This window comes from Aotus nancymaae, unplaced genomic scaffold, assembly GCF_030222135.1.
Source record: "Aotus nancymaae isolate 86718 unplaced genomic scaffold, 86718_ANA_hifiasm-v0.15.2.pri h1tg000036l, whole genome shotgun sequence".
Taxonomy (NCBI): domain Eukaryota; kingdom Metazoa; phylum Chordata; class Mammalia; order Primates; family Aotidae; genus Aotus; species Aotus nancymaae.
The window spans coordinates 6585068-6597912 of NW_026988450.1; the positions used below are offsets into that span (position 1 = coordinate 6585068).

Sequence of the window (12845 nt, forward strand, 5' to 3'; positions counted from 1 at the left end):
GCATTAAATAGGTCTTGGTCAATCTGATGGGTTATTTCTTATAAAGCTTATTTTTCTTGCATTTTTAGATTTTGGGGTCTAAAGTGAGAATCCTGTAGAATGATTATGACTGCACCTCCCTCCTGTGAGAGGCTGTGAAAGGCAGGCAGGAAACAGCCCCTCCCAGGTTAAGCGGAGGAGCTCTCAAGCTTGGCGTTGGCAGGATTTTTGCCCAGCTTCAAAGGGATTTGAAGGGTGGTGACAGGCTCCAGCCCAGACTGCGCCTCGGAATGCAGACGCTTCTCTGCCTAGAACCTGGCCCGGCCTTGTGGGAAAGCCCCGGTTCCTGGCGGCACTGAACTGGTAGGAAGCACTTGCCCGTGGGTTCCCTCCCCCCTCCCTCCCTGGCCATGGGAGTCGGGAAAACAGGCAGTGAAAGGCTTCAACAGTTCCTTTCCAGTTTTCCACGGGGTCCCCAAGGAACGCCTGCAGCTGGAATTCCCCGGGGGACAGGCAGCTGTAACAATAGAGGTCTGCACTGTGGTTGCAGAAGGAAGGCTTTTGTTGGAGTGGGTCATGGCAGATTTGTTGGTAGCTTATTAAATTCAGGAAGGAAAGGGGAGAGAGGGGTTGAGTGTGACTCAAAGGTTACTTGGTTGGGAAACCTGGGAGCAAAACAGAGCCACCAAAGCAAAATGCAAAAATTGAAGTTGCAGAAGTTGTGGGGAGAAAGGATGATTACTTTTGATCGTGCTATCTTTGTGGCTTTGAGTTGGGGCTGCGTGTGGGAAGGTTCCAAATGAAGCTGCAGTGGTTAAAATATATTAATCTTGCTGCTCAACTTTCTACTACCCAATGTGAAATCCAGACACTTGGGCAGCCTTTGATCATATTTGAGAGTGAAGTGGCTCTTAGAGATACTGGAACTTCACTGTAGTCCTGGATAGCATATTCGTTCATTCACTGTCTGTGGCACTTCATACTGAGGTTAACTCTTAGAACAGAATTCTCATACCTAGTTTTGGTAGTTCTTTCAGTACACTTAAACAGGTTAGTGAGCTTTGCTTTTTTTTAAGCACCTAACACAGTATCTGGTATGGTGCATGCCACCATGCCTGGCTAATTTTTGTACAGTTTTAGTAGAGACTGAGTTTCACCATGTTGGCCAGGCTGATCTCAAACTCCTGACCTCAAAGGTACACAAAAATATGGAGTGAAAGAAAATGCTAGATGCAGGAAAGCCCATCCAGTCCAGCTCCTTACTTTGCAGATAAGTTAACCATAGCCAGGTGAGGGGAAAAGACTTCCAGCTAGAATGGCATCAGACTCAGATTTCCAGCTGGTCAGCCGTACATTTCCCCACTGCACCATCCTGCCCGCTGCTGCTTGACTTGTCAAGAAACAGTAGGTGTTTTAAAAGGCAGGGGTTCCTGGAGAAAGAATTTCTTCTTCTCTATAGTTGACGTTCTAAGATCATATTTGAAGGAAATTTACTTTTTGTGTGTTCCACTTCACAAAGAGGGTATTTTCTGCATTGAGGAGGAAACCAAGCAGATTACACTTTTGCTCTAAACATTAAAATCAATATGAGACCACAATTCGATAGACTAAAACCAAATACCTTGATTTAAAAAAGGATTAGAGCAGACATTTCTTAAAAGAAGACATACAGATGGCCAACAGGTACATTGAAAGATGCTCAACATCACTGATCCTCAAAGAAATGCAAATCAAAACCACAACGAGATGCCATTTCACTCATGCTGAGATGGCTTAAAAAAAAAAAAAAAACAAAACAGGAGCTGGGCACAGTGCCTCACTACTGTAATCCCAGCACTTTGGGAGGCAGAGGCAGGTGGATCGCCTGAGATCAGTCCTAGACCAGCCTGGCCAACATAGTGAAACCCCATCTCTACTAAAAATACAAAAAATTAGCTGGGTGTGGTGGCAGGCACCTGTAATCCTAGCTACTAGGGAGGCTGAGGCAGGAGAATCACTTGAACCTGGGAGGTGGAGGTTGCAGTGAGCTGAGATTGTGCATTGGACTCCTGCCTGGGCAACAAGAGCGAAACTCCACCTCAAAAGAAAAAACAAAACACACACACAAACAAAAAAACCAGAAGACGGCAAGTGTTGGTGGGGATGTGGGGAGACTAGAATCCTTGTATACTGTTGGTGGGAATGTAAAATGGTACAGCAGCTATGGAAAATAGTGCAGAGATTCCTCAGAAAATTAAAAATACAAAACATCTCATGTATCCTATATACACTTGTGTACCCACAGAAATTAAAAACAGAACTAGCAAGCCTATTACACGGCATATATCCAAAGGAATTGAAATTAGGATCTTGAAGAGATATCGGTATTCCTATGTTCACAGCAGCATTATTCACGATAGCCAAGAAGTGAAAACAACCTAAGTGTCCACAAATGGGTGAATGAATAAAGGAAATGTGATCTATCTATCTATCTATCTATCTATCTATCTATCTATCTATCTATCTATCTCTCTATCTATAAAATACATGACTACTTTCAGCCTTTAAGAAGAAGGAAATCATGCTCTTGCAATGACATGGATGAACCTAGAGGACGTTTCGTTAAGTGAAATAAACCAGACACAGAGGGAAAACTACTGCTTGATAGCTTCTAAAGTAGTCAGACTCATAGAAGCTGAGAGCAGAATGGTGATTGCCAGGCGATGAGAGGAGGAGAAATGGCGAGATGCTGTTCAAAGTGTATCAAGTTTCAGTTATGCAACATGAATATGTTCTAGAGATCTGCTCTACAACACAGTGACTATAGTTAACAATGTGGAATTTTGTACTCTAAAATTTATTAAGACGGTAGATCTCATGTTAAGTGTTCTTACCATAAAAACAAACAAAACAATAAAGACACACAGGAGACTTTGGGAGGTGTCGGCTATGTCTATTACCTTGATTGTGATAATAGTTTCTTTGTGTATGCATAAGACATCATCAAATTATATAGAGTAAATATTTGTGGTTCCTCATATAGCAGGTCCTCTAATAAGAACCTGTTTCGTTTTAATGTTGCTGAGGAAAAAATAACGCATTCCCAGCCAGGGCCACTGTCTGTGTGGATTTTGCATGTTTCCTCCATATCTGTGGGGGTTTTCTCTGGGTCCTCTGGTTTCCTCTCACAAGCCAAAGCTGTGCATGTCAGGTGAAGTGGCGTGTCTACGTGGTCCCAGCGCATGAGTGTGGGTGTGTGAGTGTGCCCTGCCTGGGATGGTATTTGGTGAGTCCTGCCTTGTGCCCTGAGCTGCTAGGATACACTCAGCTACCTGCGACCCTGAACTGGAACAAGTGGGTTGGAAAATGAATGAATGAATGAATAAAAGTTACAGCTTGGTATCCATCGATGATAGACTGGACAAGGAAAATGTGGCACATATACACCACGGAATACTATGCAGCCATAAAAAACAATGAGCTTGTGTCCTTTGTAGGGACATGGATGAATCTGGAAACCATCATTCTCAGAAAACTGACACAAGACCAGAAAATCAAACACCGCATGTTCTCACTCATAGGCGAGTGTTGAACAATAAGAACACATGGACACAGGAAGGGAAGCATCACATACTGGGGTGTGTTGGGATGGTAGGGGAGGGACGGGGGGGTGGGGATGTTGGGGAGGGATAACATGGGTAGAAATGCCAGATATAGGTGACAGGGGGATGGAGGCAGCAAACCACCTTGCCATGTATGTACCTATGCAACAATCCTGCATGATCTGCACATGTACCCCAGAACCTAAAGTACAAAAAAAAAAAAAGTTACAGCTTGGAAAATAAGTGAAAGAATGAATAAAAGCTATGGGTTGGAAAATGAATGAATGAATAAAAGTTGATTATAAAAATATTGTAAAATCTCGATAATCATACAAATGCATGACAATAAACAATGTGAGTGAAAGTGTTTTGGAAACCTGTCACATTTGTGATGGTTTTCAGGCTGCGAGGTGGGAGGAGGTGCTCCTGACAATTTTCACTTTGCAAACATTTATTCCTTAATTTAACCTACCACCATTTCAACCGTCGTGACTGCTGATTTAGCAAAACTTGGGTACATATTTTACTTGTTCTTATTACTCTTTCTTAAATGCATATACATTTCACATTTATTTCAATGGCTAATATTAGGAGTGTTGAAGTCTTTATTTAGAATTTTGGTGATGTTTTTGTGACCAAAAATATGCAGCAGGAACTTGACTCTTGTTTGTATCAATCAACTTATGGGAAAATTGGTTTTGTTACACGTCGTTTTGCTTGAAGTTGTAGTTACCAAGAAATTATCAACAATATTAAGTGAGGACTTACTGTATGTCCATTATGCCTCAATAAAACTTTTTTTTTTTTTTTAATTTGAGACTTTACCCAGGGTCCTGGTGACCAAAATTAAGGCAATGAGGACCTTGGGTGATTTGATGCATGTATCACCCTCCCAGCCCCGGCCTCCCTCGGCGCAGTGCCCGGCTGCGCTTAGCCTAATGTTTGTGTGGTTGTCGAAAGAATGAATAAAAAGTAGAGAGAATACACGCTTCCTGGTGGTTGTCACTGTACAAAGGATAACTGGCTTGAGAATTCTTGGAAATCAGTTTCGTTTTGTTTCTTTGTTTCAGGTTCATATTCTAAAGAGCACAGACACTGGGCAAATGTTTGTTGAACGGATCCAATCTGCTCTTTATGGGGACGTGACCTCCACTTCACGGTGTTGAACTAAACAAACACATACTTCTCCAGAACTAAACAGACGCATACGTGTCCAGACAAATAGTGAAAACGGTCAACTTCAAAATAAGGTGAAAAGCTCCTATGTTTCCATGCCTCATAATATGCCACAAAATATCGACTGGTTAGAACGAGAACAAAGTAGGTTATTTTGTTTGCTATTTCACTTGCTTGCTGTAGTCTGCAGGTCTTCACAGAATGAGAAGCACAGCAACGCTCATGACTCCAGGCTAGTTCTCTTCTTTGTCAACGTGTGGTTTGGGAGTTCTGTGAAGTGTTTGTAGTCACTGCTGATAATCCAGGTGACCCGGCAAACATCGCCGTTCCCTTGGTCCAGTACAAATAGAGGAAGGTTCACTCGTAGGCAGCATCTGAGCACCAGGCTCACAGGTCCATCAGCCTCTTCACTCTTCCAAACTCCAGCTGTCTTCATTAAGATATTCTGGAAGCAACTGAGGAGTTGCTGCAAACATTTTGGAAATTACAGGTAAAACATATGTGTTTGCTTTTCTCCTTGCCTTTTTAAAATAGGGAATGATAACGAAAATTTCAGTTTTTATAATTAGGGTGTTAAAAGGGAGGATATCTTTAACTTTTATTTAAATGTGGAAGCTTGCTTAATGGTATGGAAAATATGCCAAAGATTGTAAAGCAAGCAGGGAAGGCCTGCACTAAATAACTTTGGATCTTGCTTGCTGTGGGGAAGGTGAGTGAACCATTTTTTCCTGTGAGGCATTTTTGCAGATATTTGTAAGGTATTGTAGCTTCGAGGGGGAGTTTGGACAAATGTCCTCATGGCTTGTACATGTGGGCCATGTATAGGACTCGTGATTTGATCTTTAAGGCCTGGGGGATCCCCTGGAGGCTGATAAACAGAGGAATAATATGATCCTTCTTAGGTTTTCCAGAGACGAAGAGAGTGGGTCACGTGAGGGCAGGACTGACTGTAAGCAGGAAGACCGGTTAGGAGGCTGTGGAGACAGTCTGGTAAAGGATGACTATCAGAGACTGAGAAGGTCCACGAGCAAAGAATGTAAAAACAGTATGGAGGAGATGAGGTGCAGTGGGGACATATTTAGGGACTCAGTCCCCAACTAGGAGAAGAAGTTTAATAGGACTCTGTGGTTTCTAACTTAGATATTAATTTCTCATATTGTTGAGACTGTGATTTTTTCACGTTGAACTAGTAACTGTCAAGCCACAAGCATATGAGCAGCCGGCAAAATACAGCTTGAGAGGAGAAGCTTCAGGGCATCATGGCATGAGCTTGGGCTGTGGAGGCGGGGGGTGGGGGTGGGTCTGGTTTGAACTCAGCTCCTCCTGGGGGCGTGACTGCATCCAAGCGCCTCCGAGTTCCTCTTGATGTGAGGGTCGGGACCTCCACCCCTAGGATTGTTGGGGACGGAGAAGTTGGGTGAGATATTCTAAGTGAACACACTCAGGACGTCAGTTATTACTTGAGATCTTTTTTCTCAGCAGGTCAAGTGGAAGTTTGCTTTCATTTCAGTTAAGGTACCAGCTGTTCTGACTGCTGTGCAGGCATTCACACGCCTGCTGCTAGAAAGCTGGAGCTGGGAGGAACAACAGGCCTACCGAGTCCTCCTTTCTCATGTAAGGATGCGGACGTGGGGGCAGGCCCGAAGTCTTAGTGCAGGTGCCGACGGTGCAGGCGAGAAGCCCCCTGGTAACTCACTCAGCACTGCGTCCCCTCTTCCACACTCCCCGACACAATGTCACTGGTTTATAAGTGAGAAGCAGGTCACCGGTCCCTAAGGTTTCTGAGAGGGAGGCAGTGTTGTGCAGTGGTTCAGAACACCTCCTGCACAGGTTCATCCCGTGCAGCTTATTCACCTAAGTTTCCGTTTCTACATCTGTAGGTTGGGAATAACAGTGTGGCTGTGTAAGGCCACGACATACAGTGCTTAGTGCGTTGTGAGCAGTCAGCGTAGAAACGGATCTTATTTGCTCTAGATCTGACAGGCCAATGTCACCCAAGCAGGGAGACCCACATGGCCTGCAGCACATTTAGGGTCATCTCTATGTCAATAGCATCTGATGGCTTTAGGTGGGGCCTGGACTGGAGCCTCCATATTTGGGATGCAGGCAGGGGCCTTGCTCTCTCGCTCCCCTCAGCACTGGAGACAGGTGGCACTTTGCAGCCTCAGGGGATGTGACACAGGATCTGGATGCTAGGGAGGCCATAGCCAATGGGGAAAGGCCACACAGTGTAAACGTGTGGAACTGGGGGATATAGTGGGGGGGGGCGGTCCCTGGATGTGCCACCCTGGGAGACCTGGTTCCTCAGAAGGGGGTCTGTCACTCTGACCCTATACATGAAAAGCAAATCCACCAAAAGCTTCTACTACTACAGCTTCTTAACTAAAGCCTATTAAACCTCCTTATTTCATTTGGTAAATTCAAAATTAATGGCATAATACTTTCACGAGAATATACTGTGAAATAATTTTCCTTCTTTTTGGTCAGAGTTCATATATTTTAAATGTTAAAGTCGGATTCCAAGTAAACAAAGTAATTGTTTACATTACTTGTCATTGACCCCACAGCAATAGGTGTTTAGTTTCTATTTACTTTATTTAGTATCTTAGAACCATTTAATAGCAACAAAACAGAAAAGCAAAACAGCACCCTTAGAAACTTGTAAACACAATCAAGACCTGGGCATTACCACGGCTGACGGATTCCTCCAGTACAAGGAAATACTAGAGAAGTCTGGCAGGCATGACTTAACTGGCCAAGTCATAGAGAAACTGAACACCACGGATGGTCAGCTTGTCAAAAAGTGAGTTGTGGCTTTTCAGATGATTAACTGGCAGTGTGCAAACTTTTGCCCTTGGATTCTTTTATTCTAGGTTGGCTCACTTAAAAAAGAATCTAACAGAAGAAAGATCAATAACAAGCATAATTGCTGGAACATTCTATGAATGGACTTCTTTCTATACATGATTGGTGAACATCGTATTTCAGTTAATTACATATCCTGATAATATATGAATTAATACTGTGATATCATGCATACAATAACAACACTCAATGGAAATATAGTAAAACAGAAATGAAAATAATTTTGTTCTTCCTTGAGAAGGTATTTCAAATTTTTATAATATTTCAGGGACATTAACATAAATGTCACTTACCACAACAAAGTACCTTACCTACAGAAGGAATATGAAAGGCTGTCAAATGAATGGATGGTCCCCAAACTTGTCTAGAGAAAGAAGAGATCCTGACAGTTAAAATTAAGTAATTTAAAATGAATCAACCTTTAAAAACCCAGCAGCTTTGCTATTACTCAAATGATAAAAACTCAGAATTTAAAATTTCATGTCAAAGCTATGGTTCACATGTGAAACTAATGAATATGAATATGGGACAACACTTTTCATTAAAAAAGTGAAGACTGATCAATGATTGCTTTAACTAAACTGCATGAGTCACATCTGAAGCTACCTGACTTTTCAGAGAATACCTGCCTGAGGTTGTAATAACATTTGGCATATAAACCGGTCTCTAGAATAAGTTAAAATAAATATTTTAAGTAGGCCGGGTGTGGTGGCTCACGCCTGTAATCCCAGCACTTTGGGAGGCCGAGGTGGGTGAATCACCTGAGGTCAGGAGTTTGACACCAGCCTGGCCAACATGGCAAAACCCCATCTCTACTAAAAATACAAAAATTCGCTGGGCGTTGTGGCGGGTGACTGTAATCCCAGTTACTCGGGAGGCTGAGGCAGGAGAATCGATTGAACCCAGGAGGCAGAGGTTGTAGTGAGCTGAGATCATGACACTGCACTCCAGCCTGGGTGACAAAAGCGAAACTCAGCCTCAGAAAAAAAAAAAAAGAAATATTTTAAGTGATATTAGGGTTGGTGAAGTATTACTATAAGTTTATAATTATCACATAAGATTTCAACATTAATTGATCAAAAAAACATTTTCCTAGTAGATGTTAGACAGATGGCATCTTCTTTCACATGGAAGAACAAAGCAGTTTTCCAAAGGTCTTTGAAATTCCCCAGAGAGTTCTCTACCGAGACCATGGAGACTGGTAACTGCCTTCCGTTTCTACAGGCTTTGCCCTGAATGGGTAATACAGTTGCTCATCAAGCAGGCAGGGCATATGGACCCTTTACTGAGGCCCCTGGTAGGCCCAAGTCCTACAACACTCAAAGATGTCCCAGTAATGACTGCAGAGGCTTACTCTTAAGTTTACATCCTATTATCTGTCCCTTAAGCCTAAGTCAGCTCTTCAGAGAGAGAGGAAAACATAATTTGTTTTCCCCTCACCCCAGAGCAGAAGAGTCAGCCCTTGGGGTCGGCTTCCTGGCCTCAGGCTCCACTCTGGCTGCTGGTGGCTTCCTAAGGAGATCTGAGATTGGGAACAGGCCCAGAGGGAGGAGATCCTGGGGCTTCTTGTTCCCTTGACCACACAGGAAATTCCTCAGAGACATGCTGACTCTGTTATGGGCTCCTCAAAGAGAGCCTCTCACAGAAGGAAAGTCTGGCAGTGAGTGGAGGTCAGTGAGTCAGGGACCGTCTCATCTTCTCGGCTCAGTTACCTCACTGTGTGCCCATGTCCATATATATGATGTAAATAAATTATCTCCCTTGCAGAGGTGTTTGATACTTAAGAGACCAGCACATTTTGAATGGCTTACAAGTGTCAGATATTATTACTATTTGTGTGTCTATGTGTGTGTGTAGTGTTTTTGTTTTTTTTTTTTTTGCAATGGGGTCTTGTTCCTCCCAGGCTGGAATGCAGTGGTGTGATCATAGCTCACTGCAGCCTCAAATTCCTGGGCTCAAGTGATCCTTCTGCCTCAGCCTCCTGAATAGCTGGGACTACAGGTACACTCCACTGTGTCAGACTTTTTTTTTTTTTTTTTTTTTTTTTGCAGAGATGAGATCTTATTATGTAGCCTAGGCTGGTCTCAAACTGCTGGGCTCAAGTGATTCTCTTGCCGCGGCCTCCCAAGTGTTGGGATTATAGGTATGGGCCACCATGCCTGGCCTACTATTTGTTTTTGACAACCAAAATCTTCCCACCTTGGCCCCAAAGCTCAATACATTTGTCTAACAAATGGAAGTAGCAGCAAAGGACTAATCTGTGTCAGCAGGAATGTTAGCTATTTCCTTAGAAATGTGAGGAAGCTCATCCCAGGAGCTATTTCAAGTTATGCTGGTGTGAGAGCCCACTGCAGAGCTGTTGCCCAACCCAGATCTTCTCTAGGTGAGACTTGGCAGCCTCTGTTTCTGTCCTAGTATTCATGATCCCAGGATTGTCAGGACTGGTCAGCACAGTGGACAGATGCCGTGACAGTGGTGGTCTTCAGTCTCTAGAGGGCTTTCTTAATGTAAGCTTTTTCACTAGATGGCTTTCCTTCTTTTGGTCATTGCAGGGTCTGAGGATGCCACTAAAATGAATGTCACTAATTATGGGTGCCTACCGGGTGCAGGTACTGAGCTCATTTCATGCAGAGGGGTGAGGTGAGGACTCTGGAGCCAGGGCTTGGGCTGGAAACCTAGATCCAGCACTTCATCATGCAAATGTGGGCGAGTGACTGAGCTCTGCACAATGCAGTTTCCTTTGGGTAAAACACAGAGAGTGGAAGTACTGAGCTCGGAGGGTTGTTGTGACAATACAAGGTGTTTAGTGAGTGTTAACTGTTGCCATTGTCCAATGGCACCTTCATGATTCTCAGTGACTGTTTCAGTCCCTTTTCACAGAATGACAAAAACAGTCTCACAGAAGCAGCTGACTCTCTGACACACACTGAATAAGCAGAGAGGCTGTGCTTTGGGGTTAGAGAAAAATTGCAGCCGTTTCCACTCTGAACTTTAGAATTCTGTTTTTCCATAGTTACGAATACCACCCATTTTGAGCAAGCCAGTTTTATTGGACTCAAGGCCCTACTCAACTGACTGATTCCCAATGGTGAGAGATGTGAATTTCCTAGTCCGGTCTCTTTGAGGAGGGAAAGAGCCCACTGAGAAGCCAGCAGAGTTGGCACGGTTGTTGATTTAAATAACCTGGGGGTATACATCTTCCGGAATGTAGGGGAACTCCAGCTTCTCAGAGGGAAGGTGTGAACAGACAGGAGTATGTCAGCTGGATGGCATTTACAGGTGGCAGAGACAGAGAATTTCTGTGGGGTGTGTGCTTTTAGGGATGTCCTGGAGAGAAGTGTGTACCTATGATCTGCTATGATCTGCTCAGTGTGCAAGGTCCAGGAAGACAGCCATAGAGCTGAAGAGCAAGTAGCAAAACCTTAGCTGGGGGCCGGGCACGGTGGCTCATGCCTGTAATCCCAGCACTTTGGGAGGCTGAGGCAGGCAGATCAACTGAGGTCAGGAGTTTGAGACCAGCCTGGCCAACAGGGCAAAACCCTGCCTCTATTAAAAACACAAAAATTAGCTGGGTGTGGTGGTGAGTGCCTGTAATCCCAGTACTCAGGAGGCGAAGGCTGGAGAATTGCTTGAACCCGGGAGGCAGAGGTTGCAGTGAGCTGAGATCGTGCCGCTGCACTTCAGCCTGGGTGACAGAGTGAGACTTCATCTCAAAAAACAACAACAACAACAACAACAATAACAACAAAATCTTAGCTGGCCCACAGCCCTTTACACTAGTCCATTAGCTCTTAAAGATCCACCCAGACACCGGGATTGCCTCACTCTGCCACAGAGGGGCATGATGAGAGAGAATCGTCAGGGTTCATCAATAGCCCACATGTGGTTAGGGTTTGTGAGAAACAGGGCCCTCACTGTTACTCTCTGGGGGCGGAGAGCGGGGCTTGGAGGGCTCTGGGTTCTGACTGGCCTGGTCTCTCATCAGACTTACTTTCTGCATTAGACTTTTAGGGATACTGGAACAAAGCACCACAGACTGTGCGGTGTGAACAGCAGACAGTGATCGTCTCACCGTCTGGAGGCCGGACGGCTGAGATCAAGGTGTTGGTAGGCTTGGCTCCTCCCGAGGCTCTGGGGGGGACTCTGTCCAGGCCTCTCCCCACTCTGTGGGTTTGCTGGCCATCTGTGGTGTTCCTTGCTTGGGAGAACATGGCTCCCGTCTCTGCCTTCGTCTTCACAATGGTGTTCTCCCTGTGTCTGTGTCCCAATTTCCCCTTTTCTAAGGACACGGCCCAGTTGGATTCGGGGCCCACCCCACTCCAAGATGACCCCGTCTTAGCCAATCACATGGGCAATGACTCTTTTCTAAATAAGGTCACATTCTGAGGAGCTGAGGCTTGGATTTCAACATATGAATCTGGCTCAGGAGTGGAGCTGGGGGAAATGAGAGTGAAGCTGGACGGGGGCACAGTTCAACCCTTAACATCTTCCTGTTTAATAAGAACAAACTTCAGCTTCTCTCCACTCCAAACTTATGGTCATCCTGATGAGAGAGGGAGCTGGGAAGACTCAAAGCCTGCTTCAGAAGGCAGTGAGCTGACCCCAAGCTATTCTAGAGGTAGGTGGGGCTTAAAGTTTAATGATAAGCCCTCTGCATTGACTCCTTCCAAATCACTTTGGGGCTGTGTCCTCTGAGGGGCGTGAAGGACCTCACAGGGTAAAGCCCCACCCCTTTCATTTCCTTCTCCCTGCAGGAAGGAGTGGGTAGAGGCATGGGTCAGGCAAGTCAAAGCCATCTGATTTTAGAATCTCTACCTGGTGGCTCTCTCCTTCCAGCTGCTTCTCTGAGGGTTGTCTTAGTGGGTTAGTTATTTTTCTCCAGCATAAGCTGTGGTTTTGTAACCTGAGGCTGGCCAAGGAGAGCTACAGACAGTGGCTCCCAGCTAAGCTCAGAGCCACTGCTACCACCAGACCCTGGGCCTCCACCCTAGTCATTTGGAAGTAAAAGAAAAAAAAGATATTTAATGCTGGCAGATTATTCACAAAGGGCTCAAACCAATAATAGTAACCCAGAGACAAAACTACTTTAAAGCGTGTTGAATTAGAAATCATTAAAAGGTCGGATGATACCCAGGCCCAGGGTGCGCTGTGTGGAGCCAGCTGAGGCAGGCAGTGAGGTGAGTCATGAACTCTGAACCTCCCTGATGGCAGGGAGCCTGGTGTGAAGCCTGGAAAAACAGAGCC

The 12845-nt window shown here is 44.8% G+C and overlaps 1 protein-coding gene across 2 annotated transcripts in view; it reads left to right on the forward strand.

Moving 5' to 3' along the window:
- The first annotated feature begins 255 nt into the window (after window positions 1-255).
- Window positions 256-12845, forward strand: part of RP1 (RP1 axonemal microtubule associated) — a 306195-nt gene continuing 293605 nt past the window's right edge. The window contains exons 1-2 of one of the 2 annotated variants that reach the window (XM_012463767.3): window positions 256-342; window positions 4631-4810. The gene's annotated coding sequence lies outside the window, so the exon portion shown is untranslated. Of the gene's footprint in view, window positions 343-4630; window positions 4811-5035; window positions 5227-12845 lie in introns of those variants that run through there. The other variant, XM_012463766.3, reaches the window with a different exon arrangement.